The following is a 15121-nucleotide window of genomic DNA, read 5'->3' as shown; positions in this document are numbered from 1 at the left end:
TATTGTGACTCTATCTATCGTTTCTATTTTAAAGTTTGATTTGAAGCTTAGTTGCATGATTAAAGTGATGTTTTGAGTAACTGTAGTCAATGAATGACATAGAGAATGTGAATATTAAGATCAAACTTGATTTTGTTATTATTATTGACATTTATATATTGAGTTTAATTCTAAAATAAATGTTTTGTTTACTTAGGTACTTACACAAGCCTATTGAAGAAGGAAATCCACCAAACAAGTTATTTATACGTGTTTTTTTTTGTTGGTAATGCCAACAATTGAGTTGTAATCACTAGATTTGTAAATAACTTAACCAAAAGTTGGTTACCAATTTCGGTTTGCCTTGTGTGAACATTATAACTCTATTACTATATATGAAAGTTCATATTTATGCTTGTGTATATATTTGGTATCGAAATTGGAGGAAGCGTAGGTGTATTAATAGGTATGAAACATACACATTTCAATGATGTTGAGATAATGTCATAATTATGACATTGACACTGTAAATGTGTCATTATAACTTTTGTGATAGATTTTCAATATCAAGGTAAATGTTTTGTTGACAAAAAAAAGTCAACTTTTTAGACATTTATTGACAATGGAAAATTATTATATAAAATAATACCATGATATGTACTAATTGCCAATAAATGTTTATGTTGACTGAAATAGAGTGTCATTATACAATCAATAATAACTGATTTTTCATGTGTCATCTGTATACTTTCTTTGATGGTCGATTCAAAGACTAAAAAAGAGTCATGAAATGTGATAATGACATTTTTCTTTAGAGTCATGAAAACCTATTTTTCTTGTAGTAAAACCAAAAATATAGAGCTAACATCACATATATATATATATGTCTAAAGAATACTTTTGGTAGAAGTGTACTAATAAAACACCTCTTTTTGTATTCCCCTCTTTCTTCACCTTTAGTATAAGATCTACAATGTAGTAGTAGGTACATCGACAGTACGAGAGTTCTCAACTGGAAGTAACTATGAAAATAGTAGGTATTGTGGAGAACCAAATAGTTGGCAAGAGGAGGTGTGTGTGCTAGATATTATCATTGATACTGATAGATGTCTATTAGTATCTATCATTGATAGACAATGATATATTGTTATATTTAAAAATATTTTCAACAGTTTTGTCATTTAAAACAATTACCTACACAATTCTAGAACCATTCATTTAAATTAGGGGAAGCATCTTTGAGTGAAAATAATAATAATAAATTCTATAATAGTCTATATCTTGATTAAAGTGGATGTAGATTTATCAACCTTTTTGATATGTCTAATCAAATGGTATGATAGAAGAGCATGGATTATTGATTTGCTATAAAGTTAACCATACTTATAATTTTTTTTCTCATTGTGGTCATGAGACACCATCATCATTCAAACCTTTCTTTTCCCAATTCCATGACCCATCACCCACATTTTTTATAACATAATTATATATATAACTATCCATCTTCTTTGTACCTATGGTACCTATATAATTATATGATATATTTCTTTCAAGTTAAAAATTTATCTGACTTTACTCATTAAACAAAATATATTAGGTCAATAGTGAGATTATATTATGACGATTATATGTATTTGAGATCTTCTCTGCTTTTAACGAAGATGAAATTATATATATATCTTTTCATTCTTAACATCTTTTTTAAAAAATAATATGTTCAATCTTCCTTTTTGATGAATCCAAATCTTCTTTAAAGGGAGTGCAAGATTGTGTTAATAGAAATTTGTCACACATTAGAGAGATAGAGATGGGTATAGATACAAACAAAGAAGGTCGGCTTTCTTTTTCAAAAGGCCAAGTGTTTGAGAGAGAGAGTGTGACAATAAATTTATTATTGTAAAATAATGAAAATCTTGTGAGAATCTACATTAAAAAGGATTGAGCAAGTCAACAAACAAGTGGAAAAATTAATATAAATGTGCAAGTTTAGAGAAACTCATTATTAATTGGCATTAATTATCCAATTAATATATTAGAAAAAATTGTCATGAGTAGAGTTAGATTCATCATTACCAAAGCTTAATTGAGTAAAGTCAATGCTTGTAACTCACATCCTCTCTTGTAACTTAGTATATAAGTCAAATACTTTCTTTCAAAAATTATATAACCTATAAACTATATTTGACATCAAATATATTAATTATCAAATTGACTTCAAATACACTTATGATTCATTGTGATTAGGTAGATATTTAATTTAATATCTTCTCGAAAAAAAAATGATTGTTGAATTGAATTGATGGATTGTTTTTTTTTAAAAAAAAAAAAAAATGAGATAATGCAATGAATGGTGAAAAAAAGCAAAAAAAGAAGAAAGATAGAGATGGAAAAAAGAATGAAATGTTAATTGAAGCATAGGGTCCAAACTCATGATTAAAATACATATGTATTATTTCATTTCACCTTTGAAAAGGTTGGTCTTTAGAGAGAAAAGATTGATAGGAAAACGATGGGAGTGAAATATGGGGCACAAAAGCATTGATGGGTTGGGTTCTCCTTTTTCCTTTTTTTCCCTCAAAACAAATTATATATTGTCATTCATTGAGGTTATCGAGAGCACTTTTGAATCTCACTTCTTCTTGTGGCCTTTTTTTCATTTATTTCCATTCTCTTTGAATACCCTAAATCTATATTTAATAATTATAAGAACTTGATTGAAAGTCACATTAGTTGTTTTTTTTGTTTTGTTTTTTCGATTGTTCTATTTTGCACTCATTCTAGATGATTTCATTAGGTGGTTTATCATATTATTGAATCGGATATATTTTATTATGTTGGTTGAGTGAATCAAAGCTTCTATTAAGGGGTTTTTAATTTTTCTTGTTGGGAATACAACCAAAGTCCCACATTGGTTAGATAAGATGAGGATCATGGATATATAAGTGAGGATGACTATCTCCTTTGGTTTGAGGCCATCCATAAGGATTTATGCCCAAAGTAGACAATATTATATCATTGTGGAGATAGTTTTAGGGTCTTGTCCCTATCATTTCTTAAGACCTATTTTCTTGAATTGTGTTTTGTGTAGTGTTTCCTAAGCGAGTTTGTTTGATTATTTTATCCTTGGCTTATAACTTTTGTGGTTGTATTTTATTTGTGTCTTGACCTCACACTATGATGTCCTTTTTTTTAATCCAACATTATTTCTAAATAAAAAGGATTCTCGAGATATTATACAAACATAGATATAGTATAGATATAAACTAATTGCAAATCACTACTTCCATTGATAACGTGCAACTTCTTTTTGGGTAATCCATTTAAAAAAAAAAATTAAAGATATTTAATTTAAATGATCTCGTTAGGGACAAAGGATTCTCTACATATCCATACAATAATATGAAATTGTTCATTTCATGCATAAAAGATCAAACTCTTATAGTTTGTTTTGTGTTTATACTAATGAAGATATTGTACCTCCTTTGTATAAATCATAATATTTTTCTAGTCTAACCAATATTGAACTTTTGTTGCACTCGAACAAGTTTAATCCAAATTAGACTTAAGACTTCCTCATTAATAAAAATGCTACAAATATAAATATTATTAGTTACTTTTATGTTTTGCCCAAATCCAAGTTGTTTGTACTTGTAAGGAGGGAGTGGCCCATTTGGCAATGAACCTTACTAATAGAAAACCTAAAGAAAAATGATAATAATAATAGAAATAAAGGACAATGGGAAAGGGACAATAATTATATGGATTGTGATTTAAACAATGGTTAAGTACAATTGTACAAATTATATATGAATCATATGAATCACAATTAACTCATGTGTAATATGATATCAAGAGGGCATTCTTTCTTTCTCCTATTGCTTTCTATAAATTTTATATCTTATTTTCCTCCATAAATTTTTCAAGAACACTATGGTTTTTTATTGTTCTATTTCTTTTTTTCTTTTTTTTTGGGTTAATTACTACGTTTAATATAATATAAGGCCCTTTTTTTTTCCAAACTTGATACAAATCCTCATGATGAAAGGTATTAAAAAAAATTTAACTACAGAAATTAAAATGCTTTTCTTAAATTAAATTTAGAAAATTTATTAAAACTTTTTAAATTAGAAGAACATAAGTTAAATAAGTAGGAAAAATTAGCACAAAATTTTATTTATTTATTTTTGTAATTTCATCTGTGTTGGTCATTTAGTTGGTAAATCTGCAAGATACTGGTTCTGGCCCATTATATTTAATTGATGGGCTTATGGGCTTTTCAATGAATTTAGTTCGGCCCACAAATTACTCCTTGGAATCAGTCAACGTCAAATTAAATGGGTTGTTGAAAAAATAGCAATTACGCTTTTTTTTTCAGCAAAATTTAGATCTAGCTTAGAGTCTATAGATTATATCACTAATAGAATCTATTATTGATATATTTTACTATATATAATTCTTTAAAGATATTGTTATATACTTAATTATTAATCTTAAAGGTGCTACTGATTGTAATTACCCAAATTGAAACTTAGATTTAGTTTTAAAATAGTATCCATATTTTAATTTATCAACAATTAAACTAATTTAAATTATATCTCAACGGTAGTAAAACAATGGATTAGTTTTACGATTAATCAATAAAATTGCAGTCACTCACTAAATAATATTTATAAAAATTTATTTCGTTTAATTGGTATCGAACATAATGAGTATATTTATAAGTATGCATTTCTTTTCCAAATCCCTAACTTTTATGAAACTAACGATATAGTATATATATATATTAAATTTATTTGTAATAATTAAGTATTGGTGTATACTCATTTAGTTTTTATATTTTAAATTTTCTTACAATTTAGTTATTGTTGGGTTTCAGTCTCACGATGTTGAGTTCAATCCAAAAGAGAGGGTAGGTAAGGTAGATAGAATGAAAGGCTCACAATGAGCCACACCTTTCAGCTACCTCGACAGCATGTGGAAAGCTCCACCATCAACGATTTGTGGGAGTTCAATGAGGCCGACCAAAATTCATTCAGTAAACAAAGTTACTTTCTCTCTCTAAACAAGTTTATGAAAAATCTCTCAAATCTCTCTATGCTTTCCTTTGTTCTTGCTCGATTTCCTAGTGAATAAAGAAGCGAATCAAATATGCAAATTACATAAGTGAAAAAGGAAGAGAAGAGCAACAAAAGAATGTACGTGGTTCGGCTAAAGTTCAAGCTACATCCATCGGAAGGGAAGATGATTTTATTGAAGACTTTCAGAGATAAGTTTTTCTTTTCTTTTACAGATCTTATACAAGACAAAAATGTAAAAACTGAATTCGAAATGAATGTAACCTGTGTGTGTGTGTGTGTGTGATTACAAATCTGTTATGAAGTCTACTGAAAAGTAAAATTAGCCATTGAGCTATTTTGAGATTAAAATCTTTCAAATCTCCACCTTAACTCAACTCTGAAATCTTCTCCCTTCCAATTTTGACCACCGATCATCCTTTTTCAGGTAATATGAAACCGATCAGATCAAAGCACTTGCTGAGCTTAAGCTTCGATACCAACTTGGTAAGCATATTCGATGCATTCTCCGAGGTATGTACTTTCAGGACTTCGATTTGACATTCTTCTATTCTGTCTCTTACAAAGTGATATTTGTTCTAGAGTGATATTGTGGGTTCTTGGAAAGATGGATAACACTTTGATTAATTACAGTAGATTTTAACTACTGTTTGTTTGACACTAATGTCTTCCATCAAGCCTTTTAACCACAATGCCTCTTTTATTACTTCTGAAAGTGCCATGTACTCAGCTTCGGTAATAGATAAGGTTGTTATAGATTGTAGATTAGCCTTTCAGCTTAATAGATTAGGACCATATAGGAAGAGATACCCTATCATAGACCTTCTTTTATCTTGATCCTCTACGAAATCTGAGTCTACAAAACCATAGAGTTCAAGATCTATCTCTTTAAAACTCTAGTAGATTAGTTTAGATTGCTTAAACCAAATTAGATATCTAAGAATCCATTTGATAGCTTCCCAATGCCTTCTCCCAGGGTTTGACATGAATCTACTCACTAGACTTGCACAATAGAATAAATTAGGCCTAATGGAGATCATGAGGTACATCAAGCTTCCTACTGCCTGACTATAAGGAACCATTTGCATCTGATTTAGGTGTTTAAGTAGGTCTTCTTAGGTGAATTAGCTAAGGACAACTTAAAGAGTTGAGCAATAGGTATAGTTACAGGTTTAGCATTAGACATATTGAATCTTCTGATGATTTTCTCATTGTAATTAGTTTGACTAATGCTTAGGGTAGAGGAACCTCTGTCTCTGTCAATTTCAATCCCAAGGATCTTCTTAGACTGGCCCATATCTTTCATGTCAAATTCTCTCTTTAGGAGATTTTTTACATGATTTAAATCTTCTTTAAAGGTCTCAGCTAGCAACATATCATCCACATAGAGAAGTAAGCACACCTTGTTCCTTAGGAAGTTGAGTTCACATAGGTGTAATTATCATATGTGCTTTTCTGAAACCCAATACTCTCAATGTAATCATTTAATCTTTTGTACCAGCATCTAGGAGACTGTTTAAGACCATAAATGGACTTATTTAAAAGACAATAAAGGTCCTCTTTACCCTTTTCCACAAAACCCTTAGGCTGAGCCATGTAGATGACCTCATCTAGGTAACCATGTAAGAAGACTGTTTTAACATCTAGTTGATCTAATTCAAGATTGTATTGAGCTACTAGAGATAGTAAGAGTATAATAGACGTTTGCCTAACTACTGGTGAAAAAATTTCAGAGTAGTCAATACCTTCCCTTTGTGTGAAACCTTTGGACACTAATCTTGCCTTATACCTTGGCTTTTCACCTTTAGAAATGCCCTCCTTTAGTTTGTAGATCCACTTAGATGCCATTTCCTAGCATTCTTTAGGAAGAGAAGCTAGAGTCCAAGTGTCATTAACACTTAGTGATTGCATTTCTTCACACATAGCTTCAATCCAGCTCCTAACATCAGGGTAGCTTATTGCCTCTTCAAAGTTAGTTGATTCCTGGTCATTTGAAGCTATAGTTACAATTAACACTAGGTTCATATAGTTTATTTCAGTGTACCTAGCTGGTGGAACAATTACTCTTCTTTGTCTATCCCTTGCTAGAGAGTATTGTCTCAAGGTTGTGTTTCAGTGGTTTCTACCAGTTGTCCTGTAGCGTCCTCTTTTTCTTTTGAATCATTAGGAGAGCCATGATTTGTAGACTTATCTTTTGGAGCCTCCAACTCAATCCTAGTTGTAGGACTTTTAGGTATCTTATCTGTAGTCTTCTCCTTTTGCATGAACATTTACCTTTCTTTGAAGTTAGCATCTCTACTGACTACAAATCTTTTCTCAACAGAGTTCCACATTTTAAAGCCCTTTACACCTTTAATGAACCCAACAAACATACACTTCACGACCTTAGACTTTGGTTTTCCCTGATTTGGATGTATGTAACCAACACATCTGAATACCACTAGGTTGTCTAAGTTAGGAGGATGTTTTGTCCATTTTTCTTCAAGGGTTATAAAGTTTAGGGATGTATAAGGGCACCTATTTAAGGTGTATACAGCATAGCTTGCAGCTTCAGCCCATTATTTTTCACTGAATATAGCATCTGAGAGTAAACATCTGACCCTTTCCATAATGGTCCTATTAAGCCTTTCAGCTACCCCATTCTATTGAGGTGTATGTCTGACTGTCCTATGCCTGGTTATGCCAGATTCCTTACAAAATTTATTAAATTCTTCACTACAAAACTCTAACCCATTATCTGTTCTTAGGTATTTAATTTTCTTAGAAGTTTGCTTCTGAATCATGAGTTTCCATTCTTTAAATTTATTAAACACTTGTTCTTTTGATTTAAGAAAGAAAACCCAACTTTTCCTTGAGAAGTCACCTACAAAAGAAAGTAAATACCTTGAACCACTTAAGCTAGGTGCTTGAACTGGACCCCAAAGGTCTGACTGGATGTAGTCAAGAATTGTCCTTGTTGAATTGTGTGCTTTGGTAAAGCTATGTCTAGTTACTTTTCCCTAAACACGGTGTTCACAAAATGTTAACTTGTCTGAAATTCCCTTTGGTAGAATTCCCTGTTTAGGAAAAGCTTCCAGCCCCTTAGCACTTATGTGAGATAGCCTTTTGTGCCATACATCAGCTTCTGTCATCTCATTTGGTGTGGCAACATATGTCCCTGTCATCATTTCAACACCTCTAACCACAAACAAGTCATTAACTTTTTCTCCAACAAGAATCAGCTTAGAGTCTTTTAGGACCTCAAGAGTTCCACCCTTACCCCTCTATTCACACCCTATATTATCTAGCATTCTAAGGGAGAATAGGTTTCTCTTAAGAAGTGGGACATGTCTTACATTTCTGAGTAGTTTGATAGTCTCATCTTTGAGTTTCATAGAGATTGATCCAATACCTTCAATTTTACAGCCTTGGTTGTTCCCCATGTAAACCATTTCTCCATCAATTTCTTTGTAGGAGTTAAACCAGGGTCTCATAGGTGTCATATGGTATGTGCATCCGGAATCCAAGACCCAATCATGCTTCTCAAAGGGGTTAACATAAGTGACTTTCTTAAGAGTTGAGGTTAGAGCATCAGAGTAGATGTAGGAGCTTTTTACTACTGAGGTTTCAGGCTACTTTCCTTTGGACTCTTTTTCTTTCTATTGATTTTTTCTTTTGAGGATGAAGCAATCTTTAATCAAATGCCCCTTCTTTTTGTAGATATTATTGTATCAGTGGATATACTATCCCTTCCATAATTCAATGCATTTTTTATTTCTATATAGGATTCAAGTAGAGAATTTAGAAGTATATGTGCTGCATTTTCATCTCCTATTTTCGCCCCAAGATTCTTAAATTCAGCAACAATCTTTTTTACCTCATCTAGATTATCATAAAGTGACTTTGATGAATCCATTTTAAAGGTGAAAAACTTCTCCCTAAAGTACATTTTATTTAGGAAGATTTCTAGTAGCATATAAGTCTTCCAACTTTGTCCAAATCCTATAGGTTGTCTCTTGTGTTAGGGTTTGTGCCTAAAGTCTCGTGTCCAGTAATTTGTAAACAAATTTGTACGAACACTTGTGATGTATAATATAAATGATATTTACTTCACTATTTGACTTTGCACATTTAGATTTTACTACAAACCAATAAACATAAAATCCCTGGTTATCTGTATGTGACTCAAGCATGTATGTGGTGACATACAAGTGGATCATGTCTTGAATGATAACCAAAATGGTCTATAGTATATGGATATATGAGAGAAACCTTATCTTGGTAACGCTACGGATGCAACCTGCTTTGTGGAATGGTCACAAGTGTTGTGACTTGTCACAAATGGTATGATCCTGATCATTCATGTAGGGGACATGCGAGCGGGGGCATCCTATACAAAGAGTTTGTATAAGACCTGACCACGAAGTGCTAACATCTCGTTATATAACACCGTTGATATCTGAGACTTCACTTCACTAGGATGACCATAGGTAACATGACCTCAATCCTGAGTCAGTTGGAAACTTCTGCCATTGAGGGCGGTCCTTTGATTTGCATGGGTGCGAGTGGCCAGAACGCCGACTCAAACCTACCATTTTAGGGATTTGTCTGTTTTGGGAGCTGGAAACTCAGGTACACAAGATGGAATTCACTTCTTCCTCGAGGTAGGGGTAAGTAGATAGATAGCTCCCTTAAGGGCTGATTCCGGGGCTTGAACGATGTGGTGCCACAATCCCTTCTCTTGGCCCGATAGGTATTCACATATAGTTGGACTATGTTGTATTGTTCATTAGAGGAATCAGTGGTACTTAAGGAGTAAGATGTAACTACAGGGGAAAAACGGTAATTTGGCCCAGCTGTAATTACGAGCATCTATGAAGGGTCATCGTACTGATGATTAGTTATATCCAATGGACATAGAAATATATATATGGCTAGAAGAGTTCAACTGTCGATCTTTAGTGGAATGTCTGGCAGTTAACGGATGGTGGATATCGTGACTAAAGAGATTAGTCAGCTATTCACATACCGTTGGAGCTTCGAGCCATAGGTCCATAAGGTACCCTTGGTAGCTTGGATACAAGTTGAAAGTCAGTTTTTGGGTCAATTTGAAATGTTCAAATTGACAAAAGGGAGTTCGATTATATATGATATAATTGAACGAATTAATTAAATATGATATGATTAACTTTATGTATGAGATACATTAATTTAGGGAAATTGGATATAAATATGATTTATATCTAGTAGAAGAAAAAATATTATAATTAATATTTGATATTAATTTATAAGTTATGAATGTGATAAGATCACATTAATGTGACGATTTTAAAGGAAATAGGAAGGCACCTTTTCGTTTAAAATAATAGACAAGTGCATTATAAATAGCAGACGGTATGTTGATCTTAGTGTGCGCGGGTATTGTGAAAAAGATAATGTCATCGTTTAGAAAATCAGTGCCTATACGATAGGACTGCAAGATCGCTTACATATACAATATTGCTAAACGATCGCATATCAATTACACCGTCGTGCGCTTTTATCTAAACGATCGTTTACCTTTTTCCTAAGCGATCGTTAAGCTCCCGGTATTTACTAAACGATCGTCTAGACGATCGCTTAGTTTTTCCTACGCGATCGTTTTGTTCGATCACTCACTCTTTTCCTACACGATTGTTTAGATGATGGTTTACCTTTTCCTACACGATCTTTAGACGATCGCTTACTTTTACTACATGATCGTACACTTTACCTAAACGATCAAGCATATATTCTATGCGATAGACAACTGCATCTTCCACTTATTTGATCGTTGTGTACGATCACTCTTCCTCCTTCCCTCTACCAAATTCGAACAAAGCCCACACTTTAGATTCTCACTCCAAGAATACTGAGGGCTCTAAGTGGTGTTATCTTCTCGATTCCTTCTATTCGAGTGGTGACTGTTCGAGGTAGACGGTTGGGCTTCAGACTTGTTGTGAAGAAGGAATCTTCATCTGGTATGATCTTTTGATCCCTTTTGCATGCATGAAAGTATATTTGAATGTATATGCTGTAATTCTGTCACAATGAATTGAAAAGATCCGTTTCCGCTCGTAGGTACTCTTGAATAAGAGTTCTTTCATCTTGATTAATGACTTGCCTTAAAACATTATCACTAAGATTTAGAACTAACGTAACATAAGCTGTCAACTCCCAGTCTTCCTTTTTTTGAGTTGTCACAGTGTTTGGGAGAGATGATGGATCAATAAGAGCCTTGTGAGCCTTCTGTTGACCGAGAATGGCTCTGATTTTAGCCTTCCAAAGACCAAAATCCCCTTAACCATCGAATTTCTCCACCTTATACCTTGCTACTGCTATTTTGTGTGAATCTTATAGTCTTGATAGTTCACGAACTGAAATCTTTAAGTCTTTTTGCTATGATACCAAATTGTTGGGCTGCTTCTTGTTTTCAGGCCTACGATGCTGAGGAGTTCAGTCCAAAAGAAAGGGTAGGTAGAATGAAAGGCTTACAATGAGCCACGCCTCTCAGCTACCTCCACTATCAACGATTTATGGGAGTTCAATGAGGCCGACCAAAATTCATTTGGTAAACTCTCTGTGCTTTCCTTTGTTCTTGCTCGATTTCTCAGTGAATCAAGAAGTGAATCAAGCATGCAAATTGAAGAAGAAAAGAGCAACAAAAGCATGTACATGGTTCGGCTAAAGTTGAAGCCTACATCCATGGAAAGGGAAGATGATTTTATTGAAGACTTTAAAAGATAAGTTTTTCTGTTCTTTTACAGATCTTGTACAAGACAAAAATGTAAAAACTAAATTCAAAATGAATGTAACCTATATATGTGTGTGTGTGATTACAAATCTGTTATGAAGTCTGTTGAAAAGTAAAACTAGTCGTTGAGCTATTTTGAGATTAAAATCTTTCAATTATTATTGTGAAAATATTTGTTAAGATTTAATGAATTTCTTACTTACTTAGATTAATACAAGTGTCAGTTAAGTTTTGCTCATTTTGACTCAATAAAGTTGATTAGAGATGACCAAATATGTCTATAAAATACAAAACACTAAATTACTATATAATAAAAATCGATATTTGATTAGACTTTGTAAAACCCGAACCCTAATTACCTTAAGTAAGAAAGTGTAAGTTATCCGATGTCTTCCAATGAGTTGTAATGAGATTATGTTTTGGTTAGGAGTGATGGAAAAAGAAAGAAAACTAAGGAGCAAGAGAACTCTCGGATGGTTATGTAGGAAAGAATGGTCAAATTTTAGCTAAGTATGGGAAACCAAGAGGAGACCATGCTATCCTATGAGATTTAATGTTGAATTGTGCTGCGATGGAGTGGAAAGAAAATGGATTAATCAAATCTCAACCATTAATCTTCATTAGTGGGCTAAGTGGCCTAAGGAGATTTCATGCAGGATTTTGGGCGGTGGTAAGCAGGAAGGCCGACTTTATTTAATTGGTTGAACAAATACTTGGGCTATTCGTTTAATTTCAGTGGCATTTGAAAGCTCTGTATGTCTATTTTTTGTGGCTTTTCTGTGAAAGGGAAAACTCGCCGGAATAATGTCGGAGGAGCAAAATAAAGACAAAGGGTTCGTTTCTCGGTTGAATCTAGACTATCAGTGAAGAATTAAAGCTCCAGGACGAATCACAAAGATTTTTGAGCTAAAAATTTGAGGTAATATTGTTAACTCAGTTATAAACAACTTTATAGAATTAAACTTTTTAAGATGAGGCCTGAAAATCGAGTTATATATTTTTGAAATTTGAAGTGGAAATTGTTGAACAAGTAGGCAGCTGCTTGATTGGGGCCAATGATGAAATTTTGAATCTCCAGATAAAAGGACGAGGAATTTCAAGCTAAAATTTGAAGATAATGTTGCTAACTTGATTCTAAGAAAGTTTGTAGAGGATGCTCCTTGAGATGAGTTCTGGAAGTTTAGTTGTGAATTGTTGAAATTAAATCTGCAGTTTGATGCTCCAAAATTTTCCTTAGTGTGGGGAATGTGGGCGATCAAAAGGTGCATTCTTTCGACACCCAATCTCTCCAAATTGGCTAAGTGTCCGACCCTCAAAGTGAATGGTAGGAGGCACAATGTGATGGTTTGGCATGTGAGCTTGATTTATTGAATAGGCCTAAAAGGAAGGCTAATGTAAACACTAAGTAGTTTGCTTATATGTGTAGGTTCAATTCCCATTGGAGAAGGCTATCAAGCCTTAAGGAAGCAAACTTGAAGGATCTGTGAGTGACTGTAAATGATTTATAAATGGTTAATAAATATTTTAATAATCCATGCTTTATTGACAATTACTTTTATGTTGGTTATTTTACAAGAAGTTCCAAGCAACATATTTCTCTAAAGTTTATAAACGCATTCTAGTTACAAAGTTTATGAAATATGCTTTGATACAATGGTTGAACCATGGTAGTTTTCAAAAGAAGATTCTATGACATGTTTAAGTTACAAGTATTTGTATTATGTTTTAAAGTATATGTGTTCTTAATGTTGTTGAGCATGCATTAGCAAATGATATTCTTATGAAAACTATGTTTTATGAGATCAGGCTTCCAGTAAGCTTGTTTTATGAAAATGTTTTCCTATCAGGTATTTTCAGCTCAATACTGAAGGACAAGGAAAAGGTATCCGAGCTGTACTACCTAGTTTCAGTTATGTTATGATTCTGATGCTGAAGTACATAGAGAAAGTATGAAAATAATTCACTCAATTCAGTTATAAGCAGTGGTACCCTGCCTCAGTTATGATCCTTGACATCAGGATCCAGTTTGCTCTACGTGCACGTATGATAGTTAATCAGTTCAGTATGATTGAACCACGAGGATTCTTTCCTTGCATTGGCTGAAAGGTGCTGAACAAAAGGGTTCTCACCTCAACCCAAGCTTATGTTTAAGAGATCGAACAAAAAGGTTCTCTCTTAAACATGATATCCGATGATGAGATTGAACCACGAGGGTTCTTTTCTAGCAATGGCTGAAAAGTGCTGAACAAAAGGGTTTTCATCCCAGTCCAGGCTTATGTTTGAGAGATTGAACAAAAGGGTTCTCTCTTGAACATGATATTCGACGTTGAGATTGAACCACAAGGGTTCTCTCTCAACCGGGAATCGGTTTAGCTATGTTTTCAGATACAATGGTTTTAAAAGTTTTATGTACACGTTTGCTTGGCATGTTTTAGTTCCAGTATTTTGTTTTCTAGCTTTCAATTTAAGCATGAGATTTATGTTTTTATTAAGTCACTCACTGTGCGAGTAGCTCATTCATTCAAATGTTTTTCTTTTCCCAGGTAGTGGTCATCTCCCCAGAGGTTAGCTGCCATCCTACTCTGCCACTCAAGGACTCCAGTTAAAAGTCTAAAGTCTAATGAGAAATTTTAGGTGTTTAGTCTGTAAATGTCTGTACATATGTGTTGCTCATATTAAGGACTAATAAAGTATATTGGGACCGCTGAACTCTGTAGGAGTTAATATGATGTAGTTATGTTGTTGTTGTTGATCCCTAGTGTTCTTAGGTTATTTTTAAAGTTTCCTTAGTTTGGTGAATGTTATATATGTATTCCAAGGATCTAAGTAGGTTAAGGATGTTAGTTAGATAGTAAGTGCCAAAAAAGGGTTGGTAACTACTGTCGTCACATTCACTTCTGGGTTAAGAAGGGTAATCTGGGAGGGGTGTGATAGACTTTTATTTTACGGATTAAATTGTTACATATTTTGCCGTATATAGATTAATTTGCTATACAATAAAGGTTTTTCTTAAGAAGGCATTTGGATTGAGAAAATTTGGATGGCGATGGGAATAAGGGTAGGAATGGGTAAAGAATACACATCATCTTGTTTGGTGCAAGTTTTGAAGCTTGAAGCATAGTCATTCTCATGCATTGCTTATATCCATGAATGATATTCATCTAAAAGTATGGATGTCCTTGATATTCACTCTCTCTTTTTGTATACATGAATTTATTCTTTTATTTTATATTATTAAAATTAATTGATTTGTGAATATTAAATTTATAATTTAGAAAATTATATATTAAATTTTAAATTATAATATATCGAATTT

At 33.0% G+C, this 15121-nt stretch overlaps 1 long non-coding RNA gene across 5 annotated transcripts; it reads left to right on the top strand.

Annotated features, from left to right (window-relative positions):
- The first annotated feature begins 5006 nt into the window (after positions 1-5006).
- On the top strand, positions 5007-14770 carry LOC120079591. Of its 5 annotated transcripts, XR_005482280.1 has the most exons (7): positions 5007-5567; positions 11489-12475; positions 12592-12724; positions 12819-13129; positions 13232-13288; positions 13653-13687; positions 14349-14770. It is a non-coding gene; the product is annotated as an uncharacterized LOC120079591 (long non-coding RNA). The 5 variants fall into 5 exon arrangements; XR_005482282.1 differs by having other exon boundaries at positions 11489-12724; positions 13018-13129; XR_005482281.1 differs by having other exon boundaries at positions 11489-12724; positions 12884-13129.
- Positions 14771-15121: the final 351 nt, after the last annotated feature.

The sequence above is a fragment of the Benincasa hispida genome, chromosome 6 (genome assembly GCF_009727055.1).
Source record: "Benincasa hispida cultivar B227 chromosome 6, ASM972705v1, whole genome shotgun sequence".
In the NCBI taxonomy this organism is placed as follows: Eukaryota; Viridiplantae; Streptophyta; class Magnoliopsida; order Cucurbitales; family Cucurbitaceae; genus Benincasa; species Benincasa hispida.
Note: the sequence above shows the minus strand (reverse complement) of the source record. Positions and strands in the feature narration are given on the sequence as shown.